This window comes from Sturnira hondurensis, unplaced genomic scaffold, assembly GCF_014824575.4.
Source record: "Sturnira hondurensis isolate 20B ecotype Veracruz unplaced genomic scaffold, ASM1482457v3 Scaffold0021795, whole genome shotgun sequence".
NCBI classification, from domain to species: domain Eukaryota; kingdom Metazoa; phylum Chordata; class Mammalia; order Chiroptera; family Phyllostomidae; genus Sturnira; species Sturnira hondurensis.
Window position 1 is genome coordinate 6,774,357 of NW_028094426.1, and position 19,922 is coordinate 6,794,278.

The following is a 19,922-nucleotide window of genomic DNA, read 5'->3' on the forward strand; positions in this document are numbered from 1 at the left end:
ACTAAATTTTAAAAAGAGAAATAAACTTACCAAGCCTCAACCAGATGTGAAGTAACTGCAATTTTTATACACTATTGGCAGGGAAGAAGAATAATACAGGCATTCTGAAAAACAATTTGACAGTTTTTTAGAAAACTAAACAGTTACTCGCCATACAACCTACTCGTTTTACTGCTGGGAATTTACACAAAAGAATCTAAGACATAAAAACCTGTACACAAAATGCCCATAGCAGCTTTATCTTTAACAGTGAAAACCTAGAAACAACCCAAATGTCCATCAATGGGTGAATGGATAAGCAAATTACAGTATATTTACATAATCTATTGGTATACACAATGACATAAATGGATAACAAAATTATTGTACTTAGTAAAAGAAACCAAGGTGGAAAAAGAGGACATACGAGGGGGGACTTAAAAAAATTGAATCTTTTTATAAAATTGTGTGTTTATTCGTACATGTTTAAACGTTAGTCGCCTCTGAAGTACTCTCCATGAGATGCGATATGGCTACACCAATGTTTTTCCACTGCTCAAAACAGTTCTTGAAGTCATTGATTTTTATGCCTTTTAGTGCTTCTGCCATTTTTTGTTTCACCTCTTCCACATTGGCAAAACATTTCCCTTTGAGAAATGTTTCCATCCAGGGAAACAAAAACGTCACTCAGGCGAGGTTGAGTGTATAGGGAGGGTGGGGCACCAGGTCATGCCCTTTTGGTCAAAAACTGCTGAACACTTAGTGCAGTCTGGGCAGGTGCACTTGTAAATCATCCCTAATGAAATGGGCAGTCATCAAGTCTTCAAAAAAAATTCACTGAAGCCAAACGCAACATCTCACGACGCGAGGCAATACACTGTTACAGATGGGTTTCTAGAACACTCGTCTAGCAGGGGAGGCCTATACTACACGGGACCCATCCTGCAGAAGATAATTCCAATTTTGGGGGTCCCCCCTCATACTGTATGATTTAATTCACATCAATTTCTAGAACATGCAAATCACTCTATAACAGAAAGCAGGTCAGTGGTCACCTGGGGCCAGATGAGGAACAGATTACAAAAAGACAGAAGAAACTCCTGAGGATGCTAAAAATGCTTTGTATCTACCTGGCTTTTAGTGATGGGTTCATGGATGTGTGCATATATTAAAATCTATCAAACGCACACTTGTAACTTGCGCACTGTAGTGCACTCATTTATACCTCAGTAAAGATATTTAAAAAATTAAATAATTTCATATTGGGAGGGAATGGGTTATCTATATAAGAAATAAGGTTAGTTATGTGTTGATAATTATTGATGTTAGGTGGTGAGTAAGTACAGGGGAATTCATTACATTGATATCTTTACTTTTTGATTCCTATGAAACGTGCAGAGAGAAGTTAATTTTCTGGCCTTAGCAGTTACTTAGCATTCTAGTCTCCATATTTACTTACTATACTACAAAGTGGCCGATATACATTAAGAAACATTTTGCTATGCCTTCATAAATATATCAGGCCAAAACCCAATAAAACCATGTTTTCTTTGCAATCAAGAGTTATTTTTCTTTTTTCATTTTTTAATATATTTTATTGATTATGCCATTACAGTTGCCCCATTCCCCCCTTCACTCCCCTCCACCCTGCAAACCCCTCCCCCACCATTCCCCCCCTTTTGTTCATGTCCATGTGTCACAAGTTCTTTAGATTCTGTATTTCCCATAGTATTCCTGCCCTCCCCTCTGTCTATTTTCTACCTACCCTCTATGCTACTTATTCTCTGTACCTTCTCCCCCCTTCTCCTCCTTCCACTCCCCTGTTGCTAACCCTCCATGTGTTCTTCATTTCTAGGGTTCCACTCCCGATCTAGCTGTCCTCTTGGTTTGCTTTTGTTTTAGGTGTGGTTGTTAATAACTGTGAGTTTGCTGTCCTTTCACTGTTCATATTTTTCATCTTCTTTTTCTTATATAAGTCCCTTTAATATTCCATATAATAAGGGCTTGGTGATGATGAACTCCTTGAATTTGACCTTATCTGAGAAGCACTTTATCTGCCCTTCCATTCTAAATGAAAGCTTTGCTGGATAGAGCAATCTGGTTGTAGGTCTTTGGATTTCATAACTTGGAATACTTCTTTCCAGCCCCTTCTTGCCTGTAAAGTCTCTTTTGAGAAATCAGCTGACAGTCTGATGAGCACTCCTTTGTAGGTGACTGTCCCCTTATCTCTTGCTGCTTCTAGGATTCTCTCCTTCATTTTAATCTTGACTAATGTAATTATGATGTGCCTTGGTGTGTTCCTTCTTGAGTCCACCTTCTTTGGGACTTTCTGAGCTTCCTGGATTTCCTGGAAATCTATTTCCTTTGCCAGACTGGGGAATTTCTCCTTTATTATTTGTTCAAATAAGTTTTCCACTCGTGGCTGTTTCTTTCCCCCTTCTGGTACCCCTATAATCCGGATGTTGGAACGTTTAAAGATGTCCTGGAGGTTCCTAAGCCTCTCCTCATTTTTTTGAAATCTTGTTTCTTCCTTCTTTTCTGTTTGGTCGTTTCTTTCTTCTTTCTGGTCCACTCCATTGATTTGAGTCCCAGTTTCCTTTCTATCACTATCGGTTTTCTGTGCATTTCCCTTCATTTCAATCAGTTTAGCCTTCATATGTTCCTCTAATTTGTGACTAAAATCAACCAGTTCTGTGAGCATCCTGATCATCAGTATTTTGAACTGTGCATCTGAAAGGCTGGCTATTTCTTGATCACTTAGAATTATAGGCTCTAGGACTTTGAGCTGTACTTGAGTCATAATGTTTGGTCTGTTTCGCACCTGTTATGTTTGAGGGGCAAATCCTTAGGTGTTCACCAGGGCCGGGCAACCCAGTCTCTGGGTTGTGATGCTGTATGTGGGGGCGGGGTCAGAAAGGGGAAAAAATGGCACTTTGCTCCACTCCACTCTCTCTCAGATTTCTGTCCCCTCTACGGCTTCCCACAAGCAAATTGGACCCCTCTGGTGCTGGTTCCCAGGTGTGTGAGCCCGTGTACTCTCCAGGACTCTATGGGTGTCTCCAACGAACTCTCTGTGGGCCTGGGAGCCTCTTCTGGCCCCTCAACCCCGAGAAAGTATTTTCCAGTTGGTGCTTTCAGGCTCTAATTCTCGTCACTGGGGCCCTAGCCTGCAGGGTCTGTCTCACTGTTTGCTCCTTTGCTTGGTTTATCTGTATACGAATGTGTGACCGCAGTCAGCCAGCCGCCCTGGGCCCTCACTGGGTCTGCCTGTCGCCACCCCACGCCTGGGATCCACCAACCCGGGATCCAGCAACCACCTCTGCCTCAGCTCCTGGGTCCGTTGGACCAAACGGTCTTTCCAGCCCGACCCCACTCTGCCGCTGACTCCGCCCCTGACTCCGCCCCTCTTACTGGTCTGGCTAAGTGGTTTGTTGTTGTCATACTACCGTACAGTTCAATTTTCTGTGTTTTGGCTGCATTTTTGTTACTAAAACTTTGCTATTTGGTTGTGGGGGAGGGCACAGTGTTTCCACCTACACCTCCATCTTGGCTGGAAGTCCCTCAAGAGTTATTTTTCAAGATTATTTGTAATTATAAGGTAGAGCTGTTAAGAAAAAATATTCAAAACCTGGAAATAGGCAAATGGATGACAACATTTTCTTCAAAGTCATGCTGGAACTCATCTAACAATATTGAATTCTCCAGGGTGTGCACCTTTGTTCAGCTCACTGTTTACTATTTACTAGAATACTTTACAACTCTGGGGGTGTTTGCTAACCTGTGGAGAACTTATAACGAGACAAACGATTCTTGCCCAATAACAATGGACAAGGATAGAAAAAATGTGTCTAGTAGAGATTTTTATCTAGTCAAAAAGCAAATGACTCCTGTCTGATAAAAAAATAAGGTAACCCCAAATATCGCACTTAGAGGTCTAGGGCATTAACTGGGCTTGTACCTAATTTGACAACTCTTTATTCACTCAGTATTCATTTTCTTAGTGATTATATACATTTGTCTCTATCATATTTCACTGAACTAAATTTATCATACTTCTGGCTCTCATTTAAAAATAGATATAATGGCTAAGATATAGAAGCAATCTAAGTGTCCATCTATGGATGAATGAATAAAGAAAATGCAAGATATATATTATTCACTCTCCAAAAAGAATAAGATTTTGCCATTTGCAACATGAATAAAAAAATGAAGGATGTTTATATTATATATACAATATAGATGTAAGCATTTATATTACATATACATATAGATGTATATACATAAAATATATATATTAATAATATTCACCCTCAAAAGAGAATAAAATCTTGGCATTTGGGACAACATGGATGGACCTTGAGGGCATTATACTAAGGGAAACAAGTAAAAGAAAGACAAATAACATATGATCCCATTCATATGTGGAATCTAAAGAAAGAAAAGGTTCTCTATCCCCTACATACAGAGAACAGGTGAGTGGGTGGGTTGGTGGTCGCCAGAGGCATCAGGGGAGGGGTGAAATATATGAAAGGAATCAAAAGGCACAAACTTCCGGGTACAAAATGAATTCATCATGGGGATGTTTTAAAAAATTACATAAATCCCTGTGCTTGCTTTTTAAAAATAGCGTAAAAATGCCCAAATCCTGCCTTGTGTCAGATATACTATCTCTCCATTAGAATCTCACAGAGAAAAAGGCAGAGGACCAAAGGCAATATTAAGGGGCACTGCTTATGTTTTGGCTCAGCTTGGGCCTAAAACTCTCAGTGCAGAACTCTCCGGTAAAGTAGGTTTAGGCCTAAAGAAAAAACTCCTTCCACCTAACTCCCAAACTAAATTTTATCATCACTCAGCTACGCCAGCTCCTGTAAACAAAGAGAATATGGTGGTCCAACGTACTCTTTAGGTTAGCTTGACACCTGGAAGAAAGAAGGAAGAAAGAAAGAAGAAAGGGCTACAGTCCTGGGTGACCTTTTAGCAAATAGTACCTCTTTGGTAAACATGCTTAATCAGTGTCCTGAAATCTGACAAATCCAATTAATCACAATGCGGTACTGACACATCAGGAAGGACTAGGAAAGGGGGTAGTGGGCTAATCCGCTAGATAAAAACCTATACTCAGAGGAAGACTGATACGAATAAGTTCTGGGAAAGATGACGATCTAGTTTGAACTTAAATAGTACCAGGAGAGTCACTGATGCAGACAGTCTATGTTACAGAGGGAGGCAAGATCACTATCCGCTGGGGCATTCTGAATGCATCTTGATGGAAAAAAAAAATGTGAGTTTTTTTGCTTTGTTTTTAGTAAAGAAGCAAATGCAAGAATTTGTAAAGTGGGCTCTAGAGAAAGGAAGAATACAGAGTCTATCCTAGGATGCCAATTCTAATTCTTAAGAGCAGAGATATAGGAACAATGATGGAAGTAGAAATTACATGTATATTTAAATAAAATATTAAAAGAAGACGAGGGGGAGGGGACAGCAGCGCCGCAGGATCAGAAGCCCGAGGCTGAGTTCCAACATGCACTGACAAACAGCAGCAAGGCCACACTGCCCTGGGGAGAGGGAAGCTCTGGCTCCCAGCAGTCAGGACCCCTCTCTCCGTGAGCACTCCCTCAAAGCACCCATGATGCCTGGCTCTCTAGACATTCCATTGCTTGAAGTTAAGCAAATCTGACCAGCCCTCTAGACATCAACATTAACTCCCCAGATACTCATGCTTATCTTCTAAAACAAATTGGACTGGAAGAAAGAAAACAAAGGCAGATGTGGGGGGAGATCTGTGTTTCATTTGGGGAGGAGACAACAGAAGGTGTTACAGGGGTCGGAAGCCCAGACTAAGTCAACCCCAAAACCTGGTATCGAGTGCAGGGCACAGAACCAGCAGGGAAATGCCTGGAAGCCAGCCCTGGCCAGGCCACTGTCTGTATTTGGCAAGCCACTGGCCTTATTTCCATAGAAATAAATGTAAAATGAGAGGTTTCAACCCAGAGAATGATCTCCTACTTTCCTACCAACTCTAATGTGTTAAACTCTGAAAATTATGAGTACAAGAAATTAGGTTTAGCAATAGATTGAAAGAATAGAAAAGCAGAAGTTAATTTTACATAAACACAACAGCAATAATTGTTGGATCCGTCTCTTTATGAAACCTTTAAGTACTTTACTTTCTGAAGAGAAACCAAGTGACCTTAAAGAATGGGACAATTACAATCATTGTAGTAATGCTAAAAAAAAAAATAAAAAAACAAACCCAGAGGGGAGTAAAAACCATGTGGTCATTGTTTTATTAATGAGCTGCTGCCTCCTACAGTACAAGATCAACATAGCTCTTGAACTTGAAATGTTTTCTTGATAGCATAACCAAACAACAATTGTGCTTTAATAGTCTTGTTTGGGGTTTTTTGGGGGGGTGTGGGTTTTTTCTTTAATTAGGGTGCTAGAAAAAAATAGGATATAGACTTAAAATTTTTTGAAGTTTACAAGCACCTGAATGCAAATGTTTCCTGACTATATGCAAGCCCTGCCTGAGCTTGCATTTGTGGGTTCTCCTCACACACTCTCGGGAGCCTGGCCTTCTTCTCTGTGCTTCTTGCCACCTTGTTTGCAGCTGAACAAAGAACAATCCTGTCCATTTTACATCAGTCTTGCTTGAAGAGTTCGTAAGAAAACAGTGATACCAAACGTGGCAGACTCTTGAGAAAGTGTAATTACACAGAAACAAATAGGGTATGTGTTAACCTAAATATGTCTGGAGTGATTTATTATTTTTGTTACAGTTCAATAAGTTTTTGTCTTTGATGTGGAAATTCCCATTGAAAAAAATGTATAGTAAATTCTAACAGTAAAATAGGAAATTAAGGGTATGGACTCTGGAGCCAGACTGCCTGGGTTTGAAATCCAGCCACAGCCCTTACTCATTATGTGACTTGGGTGAAGTTGGTTAGCCTGTCTGTGCTTCAATTTCCTCAAGTATAAAACAGGGGGAACAGTAGTATTTATCTCCTAAGTATCGAATAAGGCCATCTTTGTAAAGACCTTAGAACAATAGCTGGCACATGCTACAGAAGTATTTATTAGTACTAATAAATGTCTGTTAACTTAATAAACTGGAGGAGGAGGAAGATCTGAATCCCTACTTTCTCATATACTTTCCCTTTCACAACCGTCATCCGTGTCTCTCTTCCACATCTTTCCATTCTGTGACAATTAATCATCTTTTTCCAATCATTTTTTGTCAGATACACTTTCATGTTCTCCCACCACTATAGAGAAAATAAGAATCAAAGAATCATAAACCAGAAAAGTGCCTCTAGTGGAGTTTAGTCCCTGCATCTACAAGGGCGAGGAACTGAGACCCAGAAAGATTAACTGACGAGTCAAGGGTCAAACAGCTAAGGAGGGGCCACTTCTTATCAGATATTCAAAAGCTCCTTCTTTTCTGAAGTACTAAACTTTCCAGTATCTCTCATCTTTCTTTCTCTTCTTGCTTCTCTCCTCTCTCTCCTATACCTCACTCCAGTGGAGAGTTGCATACTGAATATCTTATTCCAGTCTGTTGTAATCTGGTTGCTTCAATTTCCTTTTGCAGGCATAGTAGAAAGTAAAATAACATGCCCATAGATCTGAAATAGATATGGGAACCCAAGGCAGGACTTTTCTACCTTTTTAAAAAGCGATATGCGAGTTGTTACACACTGAATGAGTAAAGAAAACATAAATTTATTGTGCATTGAGTTCATTGGGGTGACATTGGTTTGCAAAATCATATAGGTTTCAAGTGTATCACTCAATAAAATATCACCCGCATATTGTATCATGCGCTCACTGGCCCCTCTTTCTGCCCCCCTATTCCCTCCCTTTGCCCTGACTCCACCCAGTCCCCACCCTCCTTTCACTCTGGCTATCACCAGACTGCTGTCTTTGTATATGTGTTTTGTGGTTAATTCCTTCACTTTATTTCATCAAATTCCCCCAACCCTTTTCCCCTCTGACATCTTTCAGTCTGTTCCATGTATCATGTCTCTGTTTCTATTGTTTGTCAGTTTACTTTGTTCATTGGATTCCACATATAAGTAATATCATATGGTATTTGTCTTTCTATGACTGGCTTACTTCACTTAGCATAATAAACATGAGGTCCATGCATGCATGCTGTCACAAAAGGTAACATCTCCTCCTTTCTTATGGCCCAGTACTATTCCACTGTGTAAACGTACCACAGCTTTTTTATCCACTCATCCACTGTTGGGCCCTTGGGCTATTTCTAGATCTTGGCTATTGTAAATAATGCTGCAATAAATGTAGAGGTGCATATATTCTTTTGAATTAGTGTTTTTAATGAAGACTAAGTAAATAATAAGGGACAAAATAAATCCTCCTTCTACCCATGTGCCACTGAAAATCTAATATAAAATATTTTTATTAGGGAATTTTTTCCTACAATATAGGATTTTGGATTCCAAGTACAGAACTTCTGTTAACTATAAGGTGTAGAACGAGATTAAACAAGAGAAGCAGATAGGAATATGATAGTGTTTGTTCAGGAGGTACTCAGAGCTTGGTGGAGGAAATCAATTAAGTCCTGCTAATCTCTCTTCTCACTGACTATAAACTCCTCCTTTCTTTCTGTTTACATTTACAGAAAAGGCAATTCTTGATCAACCAATAATGTGCCCATATGTTTTATATTTTGATTGTTTTCTATAATATTAAGCTTCCAATGACACATCCTTCCATTGAATTCACAGGATTTATTGTTTAAATAATATATTTGGCCATTAATTATTCATGCTGTGATGTCTATTGTATCTCCATTTTTAATACCACTCTCAGATTCTATCATTTGTATGTATCTTGTATTCCCCAGCTGGATTATAAACTAAAGTTAGCAATCTTGTTTTATTCTTGCTTGTACTCACTGCTCTATCATGCTGAAAAGAATTCCTTGGGCCCAGAATATCTCAATAATTATGTTTAATCAATCAAGCTAATTTGATTGATAATATACTTATTTTAAGAAAATATTAATTCACTCATACAATCAAAAATTATTCAATACCTATAATGTGTCAGCCCTCACCCTGGAATTATAGCAGTGATAGCAATGAATTCAATACAGACCCTAGCTAGCATCTTAGAGCTTATGTACTACAATGGAGAGCAATGGCAATTAAATATCATAGATAATATATTATCAGTTAGTATTAAATGCTTTAAAGAATAATACAGGTAAAGGAATAGACAATGGTTTGAATAATCAAGGAAGACCTCTCTGAAGAGCTAACGTATGAACAAAGGTCTACCTGCCCAGGTAAAGTGAACACTGAGTACAAATACCTAAAAGTGAAATTCCCTTGGTGAGTGAAAGACATGGCAAGAAAGCCAGAATGAGTGTTTCAGAGTGCGCTAAGGGGAAATGGGTAGATCAGGCCTGGGAAATTTTTTTTAAAAAACTCATTTTATTGGATATGACCCAGTCATTAAGTAGTTAGTGATTTGGAGTAATATTATTGCCTTAGTACCATCAGCTTCAGTTAATAATGCCTGTCTTAATTCGCAGATCAGATAAATATGAAAGGAGATAGCATATATAAAAGCATCTTGAACAATTATAAGGCATTAATGATTATGATCTTAAATTCTCAACCTCCACTTTAAAGTTTTCCAGTGGGTTCTATTAGAAAATGTCACTTCTTTTCTTCTCTAGTTTTTCTATAATTAATATGACCCAACTATGTAAAGCAAAAAATAATAGAGCAAAGAAATATAGATAAATCCACAATTATAGTAGAAAATTTTAGCATACTTTTCTCAGTAATTGATAGAACAAGCAGACAAAAATAATGATATAGAACAATAGAACAAGGAGATTTACAAACTTGACTTAATGGATATACATAACACTGCCTCTATCTACTGCAAAACATACATTTTTTACAAATTCACGTGGAACATTCACTGACCTTATATTGAGTCATAAAGCAACTATCAACACATTTGTTTTTGTAAAATCATACCAAGAAAGTGTTATGAACACAACACAATCTATAAATCAATAATCTTTAAATATTAGAAAATCTCCATGGGTTAGAAGTATTTAGAAATAAAAATAGATAAATAAAAGAAAATTAAAGTAGAAGATATTAAAATTAAAAATATGTTTATTTTAAACATATTATAGTCTTTAAAGTCATAGTTTTGAAAAAGAGAAAAAGTAGAAAAAATGAGCTAACATTCATTTTAATAAATTAAAGAACATCAAATTAAACTCTAAGAAGTAGAAGACAGACTAAACATTCATAGAAAAATTTGTGAACTAGGACACATACATAAAATAGAAAGAATCAAATGTCAAAAGCTGGTTCTTTGAAAAGACAAATAAAACTGATAAACCATTAGTGAACAAGTAAAGGAGAAAGAAGACACATCCATACAAGAAATGAGCAAAATAACATGTTGCAGACATTAAGATATTACATGGATATTGTGAACAGTTTTGACAATGAATATAAATTTAGGATGAATGGGTAAATTCCCAGAAAAATATAACTGTGACTCAAGGAGAAAGAGGAAATATGAATAATCTTATACCCATAAAAGAAACTGAATCAAGAATGAGAAGTCTTCCCACGATGGAACTCCAAGCATAAACAGTTCCACTGGCCAGTGATCCAAGTAGAATACATGTTTAATCTAAGAGGCTAGTCTTAACTTGAATATCAAAACCCAAAGAAACATTAAGGGAAAAGAAAGTTACTGACCAACCTAACCAAAACAAAGATGCAAAAATCTTCAACAAAGTATTGACAAACTAAATCCAAAAATATTAAAAAATGATAGCACATTTTAATAAAGGAGGATTTATTCCAAGAATATAAGTGTAGTTTGATATGAGAAAAACAATTTAATATCCTACATTATCATATTACCTTAATACAGGAAAATCACTTAAAATATCCAATATTTATTTATAGAAAAAAAACAGTATTTAGCAACAAAAAAAAAAAAGAATACAAAATAACATCTTAATCTGGTAGAGTGGGCAAACTATTTCTTTTTAAAGAGCCAGAAAATAAGTATTTTCAGCTTGTGGGCCATTTGATCTCTGTCACACTACCTGACTTTGGCATTGTGGCACAAAACCAGCTGTGGATAATAATTACATGAATGGGCATGGTTGTGTTCCAATAAAACTTTATTTGTAAAAACCAGTAGCAGGCCAAATCGAACCCATGGGCTATAAGATTACCACTCCTGAGTTAGAGGGTATCTGTAAAACATAACTTACTGGCATTTGTCACAATTGATGGTGAAACCATTTCCTTTGAGATAGGAATGAGACAAAATTTTCCACTGTTATAACTGTGATTCACAAGGATCTAAGAATAAATCTATAAAAATAGGTATAAAACTTCTACTGAGAAATTTATGAAACTGTGAAACACCAAAGAGGGACCAAATAAGTGGCAAGAGAAAACATGCTCATGGGTCGAACATGTTTACAGTATAGAGAGTCTTTACTTTAGAGATGTCAACCCTCCCCTGCTGTATAGATTAAATATGATTTTAAATGAAATCTCAACATTCATTTTATAGAGCTTAACAAACTGATTCCAAGATATACACAAAATTTCAAGAGGTCAAGAACAGACAAAACATTTCTAAAGAACAAGGTAGAGGGACTCCATCTAACAGATACCACAACTTATTTCAAAATTCAAGTAAATAAAGGTATGTGGTACCAACTTAGTGACAGAGAGCTTGGAAATAAGCCACATTTTCATGGTCATTCATGAATAACAGAAGTAACACTGCCAGTAAAGACATGGCAGGTGGTTAAGTAAATGTTGCCAAGAAAATTGGATACCCATGTGAGATAAAATCAGACTTAATTCACACGACCTATTCAAATCAACCACAGATAGAATCAAGGCCAAAATGAAAAGAGTAAAACTATAAATCTTTATGAAATACAGTGGCCTTAACTTACAGCATAGGATGGACCCGAAGAATATTATGCTAAGTGAGATAAGCTAGGCAGTGAAAGACAAATACCATGTGATCTCCCTTATATGTGAAATCTAATGAACAAAACAGAAACAGAAGCAGTTACGTGGAACAGACTGACAGCTGTAGAGGAAAGGCAGGGAATGGGGAATGGACGAAAGAAGATGAAAGGATTCGCCAAAGAACATATATGCATGACCCATGGATGTGGACAATGATGAGGGGATGGCCTGGGGGACGGGAGGGAGCTGGGTGGAGAGGGCAAAGGGAAAAAAATAGTGGGGACAACTCTAATAGCACCACCAACAAAATACAATACAAATAAATAAATAAACATAAATAAAATGTACTGGTGAGGATGTGGAGAAAGGGGAACCCCGCTGCTTGTTAGTGGGAATGCAGACTGGTGCAGCCACTGTGGAAAGCAGTATGGAAATACCTCAAAAAATTAAAAATGGATCTACCTTTTGACCCAGCAATCCCACTTGTGGGAATATATCTGAAATAACCCAAAACACTAATTTGAAAGAACATAAGCACCCCTATGTTCATTGCAGTGTTATTTGCAATAGCCAAGATACGGAAGCAGTCCACATGTCCACCAATAGATGAGTGAATAAAATAATTGTAGGACATTTATACAACAGAATACTACTTGGCTGTAAAAAGAGGAAATTTTTACCCTTTGGGACAGTATGGATGGACCTGGAGAACATTATGCTACGTGAAATAAGCCAGTCAGAGAAAGACAAATACCATGCGATTTCACTCTTGTGTGGAATCTAAAGAACAAACTGAACTAACAAGGAAACTGGGGACAGACTCATAGATAGAGAGCAGGATGACAGTTAGTAGAAGCGGGAAGTTAGGAGATGGAGGGACTGAGCAAAAAGAAGAAAGAACTCATGGACATGGACAATACATTTAAATTTTTATTTAAAAAATAAAATAATAGAGAAACATATCCATATGATCTTAGGATAGAGAAAGATTTCTTAAAAAAACACACAAAGAAAATTATCCATGAAGAAGGTGATTCACAAATTCTTCTATATAACATTAAGAACATCTGTTTATCTAAACTGTAAAGAAAATAAAAGTACAAACCATAAAGAGATGTCTGCAATGTATAAATACAACAAGAAACTGGCATGTAGAATATAAAAAGAATTCTATAAATAGATTTTTAAAAGACAATATAGTAGAAAAATGGGCAAACAGTTAAATAGGAAAAAAGAAAAAGAATTGCCCAACTGTCAGATAAGCATAGGAATGATTCTCAATTTCATTAGTAATGACAAACATGAAAATTTCTATAGCCATTAAACATACATCAGACTGACAAAAATTTTAAAGTTTAACTATCCTTCATGTTAGTAAGGATGTGGCTGTGCGAACTTACATACACTGCTGGAAAACTATTTAACATTATATAGTAAAATTGAAGATTGTATTTCCTTTGACTCAACATTCCTTCATCCAGAGAAAAAGTACAAGGCTGTTCATAGCTGGAATCATACCAAAAGTATCTCAACAGTGGAACAGATATACATTGTGATATATCCATGTAATGAACTACTTACATAGCGATGAAATGAATAACAGCAAATACAACAATATGAAGTGTTTCACAAATGCAACACTGAAATACAGAAGCTAGGCAAAAAAAACATATGATTCCCTTCAAATAGAAATTTGAAGGGAATCATAAATTTTAATCTTTTTTAATTTTTAATTTAAAAAACCACAAATTAAAATGCAGTTTTTAGAGTTGCATATGAGGGTATTAATGTCTCCTTTCTTTCTTTATAGTTTTATGACAAAAGACCATAGATACCTCAAGGTCAAGAAGATGGGCCTATACCTACAGAGGGACAAAAGGGTTTGTGCACATGACAAATATTTGTTTTATTAATTTTTTTATATACACTATATTTAACAATAAAGAAAAAAGTGAAACAAAACTCCCCAAAACAAGACTTTTTTTTCGGGTAATTTCTAGGTTCTTGTTCTTGAGTTTTCATTTTGTCATACCTATGTGTCATACCAACTAACTATCATAAAATTTCTTACATTTCATAGATTATATTTTTCCCACTAAAATGTATTCCCCTATATTGTTAAATCACACTCTGGAAAAATGAGACCTGTGACAACGAATTTATAGATACTAAAAAATATATACAACATGTAGAATGGAAATCTTCTCTAACTCCCACCCTTCAAAGCTGCTAAAGATGAAAATCTGGCCTGACATGGAACCATAATAACATAAATATATAAAGATGGTATTAATTTGTCTATCTATGAATAAAGGAAAACAAGACACATGATATGTATAGCTATCAGATGCATTACAAATACACAAAATGCTTAGAGTAGTCTAACAAAATTAATACTCAAAATATATTATTCTTTCACGTTTCCAAATTTCTACCAAAAAACAGTATTATATGGAGGCTACAAGAAAACTTATGGTTTTAAATTAACAGGTATAAATGCTGAATTTTTATCCATTTTTTAAGTATTAGTCCTACATACCCTATAAAAGACATTTATATTCAATACCATAGAACGTTCTGAACCCCATACATTAAAAATAAGAATTAAAAATGTTCTTAATGGACACATTTTTAGAAAGCTGAAGTAGTAATAATTTTAAAACACAGTTTTCATGAAGCACATTCCTCTGTGCCTAGAATCTGTCTTCTCAATTCTATTTTGAGATTTTTGGTCGTTTCTCTTATAGCAATGCCAATAAGGCCGCCAGTTGCCATTAATCTCAGTCTGTGGAAGAATAAATCATTCCCACAATCAATTAAACAATGAATGCATTAAAAGAAGACCAATTAGAGCTATGTCTAGACGTTTACCCCATAGTTATGAGACAGGCTTGTCATAATAATTTCAACTTTAACTGGAAATTTCTTTAATAATTCCTTCCAACAGAGACAAGGCTGAAGATTTTATTGTGGGAGTACCCAAATTCACTAGAGTTTAAATTGAAATACTCCATTGGGAATTTCAGTTGTATGTCTGCAAAGCTTCGCTGTACCATTGGTGTGCATGCCCCGGATTCCTCCCAAGCTTTATTTGCCTATTACCTACCAGGTACAACACACCCTGAGGGCCGTACCTGTACTAGCTTTTTTTGCGATTCCAAGCTTTTAAGACATTGCCTTGCAAAATCAAGGAGAGATCACAGACATGGCTCTGTGATTTTTTTCCTTTAGATAGTCAACATTATACAGGTTCTAAATTGTTTTAATACGTTGGGCCTTTGTGGGAATAAAAATTTCTGAGGTCATCTTAAATTCAGTAGGTGATCCCTACAATTAAATATATCAGTTTTTGTTTCATATATTGCTTCTTAATGCCATGAGTGTATAGATGAATTTTTGCAATTTTCAGAGAAACTCTGAATAAATTCTTAAACTAGTTTCTAAAGTTTTATTGGTGTCATCCCTGCTGTTGTTGTCCAGTCTCATACGGCATATTTTATTCACCAGAACTGACATTCATTTCCACCCTAACGAAACAGTGCAGTCATTTATCTAATGACATGTTGGCAACAGTAAATTTCAATTTCTTCCATTCACTGATACACCAACAGTTTTCTCATTAAGGTAATAAAGGGACAGAAGAACCATAAACACAGACAGAGAGTTTTAACACTGTTGGCAGAGAAAAGAGACTAGGGCTGGGGGGGCAGGGAGCTTGGTGGAGCAAAGGAGCATCCCTGAAAACCGAAGCTAAAACAGAAATGCTCTTGCGTGTAGCAAGTGAATCGAGGAATTACAAAACGCCAAACTTTGGTTTATTGGCATTAATATGATACTTTAAAATAAAGGCCATTATGATGGAGAATAATTTAGAAAATGTACAGTGTGTTTAGTGCCCATGAAACAGAGAGAGGAGTAATGAGTAAGCAACAGGTACAGAGCAGACACAGGTACCCCCCCCAACACACACTCCAGTCTGGATTGAGCCAAAATCCCAAATAGGTATCGTAACTTTAGGTGACAACCTTAGTGACTTAAAAATACACCACCCAATTATTACATAGCAACTTTATAAATTAGAAGTGGACCATGAGTGTCTAATATGGATCCTTGCGTGAGCATAAAAATGTTCACAAACAGCTTAAATTGTAAGCAAAACATCATGCACATGTATACATAACACAACTTTCTAGGGAGAGAATCTATAGCATTTGTAAATGCATTTTTAAAATGCATACAGTCTTTCAGAATGTGTAATGTACATGAGGTGTATGTTTCATTTGGTGCCGTGTCCCAGCAGAATAACCTATACCCATGCATACAAAAAGAAGTATTTCATTAGGGTTATGTAATTAAATATTTCAAGACTTTTCATTTTAGTTTACAAAAGTTTCTGTGGATTTTTTAATCTAAGCATATCAAGCACTACAAACAATATACCTTAAAAATAACGAAGGGAAAGAGGTCCTTGTGACACAGACATGTGAAATGACATGTCCTGATCCTGTGTGTCCACCCGAGTCTTTTTTTCCATCCACCAGTCATGTGTAAACCTTCTGTGCAAAATAAAACCTGATGCTCTATAAACGTATTAGAGATATAGATGATAGACAAATAAATAAATAAAACGGAGACAACTATAGCTTCTTGAATTGTGACTTTATCAATGCAGAGACATAGTTCATATTTTCATCTCTCATCGCCCACTGGTTACAAGAATTAGAAACAGAAATGTAATGATAAAATATGAACTTTTAACAACAGGTGACCCATACTCTAACCTTGTCTGGCCAAGTCTGCCGTCACCCACCAGATCTTATTATGACAGTTTGAAACGTCTTTTCTAATAGCAGCATTGAAGGACTGACTTAAGAAAAAAAAGACCTGTTTCCATGTATACATAATAGGGAGAATGTGGGAGGTTAATAAATGTATGTTTCTCATGGAAATAAAGGAAAAGGACAAATTGTTTTTTTCAGGGGAAAAATAAATAAGAGTAAGTATATGTGTGACGTGACTATGAAAAAATGACTCAATCTACCCTTTGAAAATCAGGGAAGACCTAGTAAAATAAGCTCTAAAATAAATGAAGTCTGACTAAAATATCTCAGCCTACAGTCAAGAGGGAAAATCACTAAAAACTGAAAATATAGTCTGGTACCATAATACGTCATTCCTCCATGCCCTTGGAAATAAAGAGGCTGAAAAAAAAAGCATGCAAAAATATTCTAAGCCACACAGTGTTAGAAATATACTAAAGTCTTATGTATCTACATATGTTGACATATTGTTCACCTTTATATATTGATATTAACATTAATGTTGATTCTCTTTACGTATGGAGTAAAAAATAATTCTAAATAAAAAGGCAAATCTAAATAACTGAAAGATCACACTGTTTAACTCTGAAACATACATATTTATGTATGTTTAAACATATAGCATATTTATTACATTGGGCAAATATTGTAGATCAAGGCTTATCTCAAAGTCTGGCTGACATGCTCATGATTATTTTTCTTTTATTCATTCAACATCATTTATTATTTCCTGCACACCAGTGTGTGGTAATAGAACTTACTTTTTGCAGTGAGAAGACCTGAGTTATAGTCTCAGAACCCCCATTTAGTAATCCATCTTAAACAAGTACCTCATTGGCTCAACATTTCTGCCTGTAAAATAGAAGTGACAACAGGTCCTTCACAAAGATTTAAGGAAAGTAGCTTATCGACTGAAACATGATTTCCTTTCTCCCACACTTGTCGCTGGTCTTGAATCTTCTTATTCCATCTCTGATTTCAACTTCATGCATGGAAGATGCTCAGCACCATGACTGCCACATTATGGCCCTCAAAACATAGTGACCACTAATGGTAAAAATGTTAGTAACCTACACCTGTGGATAATATCTTAGCCTTACGGTTCATCTTAAAAAACATAAATGTCTTCAAACTTAGATCTGGAGTCGAGTTGAATTGATTGTACTGGTATTTAAGGGTTAACAAAAATGTAAGTCAAAGTTAAACCACATCTCTGTTTCCATTTGGATTTTTTCACTATAATATACTATGATACAAATGGAAGATCTGACTCATCTCTTATTTGCCAATTACCTCAGCAAACATGGAAGCAATTTACAACCAATCACGCTACATATTAAAATTTCACAATACTCTGTCATCTGTTGTTGTCATCAAGAAGACCACTTCCTTCATACTAACTTCTGTTTTGTATTTTAAAACTGACTACATGTCACCCAACACATTAAAAAGAGAGCCTCTTATTACAATTTTCTCTGAGAGGGATAGTACAGTGAAAGATTCAATGGGTGGAAGATTATTTCCTCTTAATTGATGTTCTAAGTATTTTAATTGGTTTGACTACACACTAATCATCAAAGCTCCAACCCTGTCTTTGCAAAAATTATTTCATTATTAATGGACCCAGTAGAGTAATACCATGTAGGACCCCACAAACTAGAACACACCCGTAATGGTAGTAAAGGCCTGTATCTGAAAAAATAAGATAAAAACAGGGCCTAAGGAGGAGGCTTTATCTATTCACATCTCATCTTTTCAGAATTGATTTGATTCTTCAATTCCTAAGGAGCATATGGGTATTAACCAGGACTCTAGAGTTGCAAATCACAGAAATCCAAGCTAACTGGTTTAAGCACAAAATAAATGGATGGGTGGAGTCTTGTCACTGTGGGTGGCATCTCGTTACCGTGGTTGAGATCCTGTGCTCTCAATTCTTTATTTCGGCGCCATCCCTTTTTAGCTGCTTGATCTTTGGTGAGTCGATTATGCTTTCCCTTCCTGAGCTCCCATAAAGAAGGGACAGAGGTCAAAACCAATTAATGGCACTGTTGGGAGAGTACATAATTTAATACATGTAAAGCACTTAGAAAATTGCTTGGCACATAATAAATGTTCAATAAATTTTTTAAAGAGCAGAGGTAAACCTAATTTTAGAGAGAAATGGAACCAATGGATGAATGCCATCAGGATTCACTTTTATTCTCTTTTCATTCTATCTACAATTCAATATTTCTCAACTTCAGACAAATAGCTTAGCAACTGTTCTAAAAGAGCCTTTTCCCCTCAGATCAATATAAAATATTTCAGGGAAGGACTCTGATTGGCCCAGGTCAGGTGACGTGCTCTTTCCTAGACTAGCTACTTTGCAGGTAGGGCTCTATCATTAGCATGGCCAGGACTCCAGTTTATACCTGTTATCTCAGCATAGTGACTAATAATGCACCTTTTGCCCTCAAAAGTGTCCTAATTTCCATAATGTTATCCATGTAATATCCTTGCTAAAATGTTCAGCTCGAAATTAATTATAAGAAAACAACCAGAAATATCTAGATTGTGGGATATTCTATAATATAATCATCATGGATGCTTTAAAATGTTGATGTCATAAAACATTTTAAAAGAAGATTAAGTAAGATAAAATATGGTAACCCAATGAAATGCAAGATTCTAGGAACTAGGGGAACACCTACAAAGAACATTTTGTGAACACCTGTGTGTGATGGCTGTACTGTGCTTATGTAGAAGAATGTCCTTTCTTCTATGACATACACACTGAAGGAGTTAAGAAAAAACTGTCACCTATGCACATTCAAAACAAGAGAGAGTTACGTGGATGTTGAGAGATACAGAGTATGTGGCACAAAATGTTAGCAACTGCTGAATCTGACTAATTCAACAGATTATACTCACTGCATTATTCTTTTGATCCTTCTGGAGGTTTAAATTTTTTCAAAAGAAAAAGTCAAGGGAAACCTGGCCAGCTGTCTCAGTTGGTTTAGCATCATCCCATATACCAAGGGGTTGTGGATTCAGTCCCCAGACAGGGCACATAACTAGTTGCAGGTTTGATCCCTGGTGAGGGCACATACATCGATGTTTCTCTCTCTCTCTC